A 1,115-nucleotide genomic window follows, 5' to 3' on the forward strand; every position below is an offset into this window, starting at 1 on the left:
TTACACCAAGAGCAAAGAACCAAGAAACTTGAGTTTTAAGATAAACACTCAAAACCAATAAAGAAAACTACAAATTTGATAGATCATAAGCCATGAAAAGACCAAAAAAGATGGGTTTTAAAATGAAATTTCAACTGCTTACTTTCTTTCTTGTCCAGAAACTCAGATTAAGGTTGAATTAATACATGTATATATATATTTCAAAAAAACCCAAAAACATATTAATTTAGAACATATTATATAGTGCAATTTGGACAGCCTAACCCCAAAATATATAGTATATATATAAATAAATAACTATAAAAGTATAAATTGTAAATATTAAAAATATTTTTTCACAGTATACATAATATATAATAATATAATTAAGTCAAAAACTATTCAATATTGGACTCATTTCGAARGTATTAACGAGACGATTATAATGGTGTAACCTGTTAAAATAAAAATGTATTTTTTTAAACATGTTTTAATTGATATACGATTATGATGTTAATTTGATAAAAGTTTAAAATGAAACATTTAAAAGTAAATGACGTAAAGTAAATTAATTAACTAATTATAGGGGTATAAAGTGTAAATTTAAAATTATAATTTTAAAAAAATCGGTTGTGAGAGGGTGAGTGTATGTGAGGGGGTGAATGTATGTGAGGAGATGAGGGGGTGAAAAAGTGAAAAAGTGGGTAGTATAAAGGGTATCTTGGTCATTTAGTATTTTAAGACTTTAAGAATTTTACTAAATTTGCTTAATAAAATAGTATAGATATATATAACAATAATCATAAAATATTTAAGTTTTTAACTGAAAAATGAAAAAAAAATTGTCAAATTACTAAAACACTGTTGACTCAACAGAGTTTAAGTTAGTAAAGTTAAGAAAAGGGACCTAATACATGACAAAAGTGAAAGCATCATAACTATAGTAATTATTTGGTTATAGGGATTCAATCTATAATTTTCATATAACCATAGAGACCAAATTTGTAACTTACTACAATTATTATTAGGAAAAAGTACAATAAAAACCAATGGACTTTCTTGTTTGGAATGATTAAGTCCTTAGACTTTTTTTTGGAACAAATAAGTCATTGGACATTTCAAAACATGTTAAATAA

The sequence above is a fragment of the Cynara cardunculus genome, assembly GCF_001531365.2.
Source record: "Cynara cardunculus var. scolymus isolate 2C chromosome LG 14, CcrdV1, whole genome shotgun sequence".
NCBI classification, from domain to species: Eukaryota; Viridiplantae; Streptophyta; class Magnoliopsida; order Asterales; family Asteraceae; genus Cynara; species Cynara cardunculus.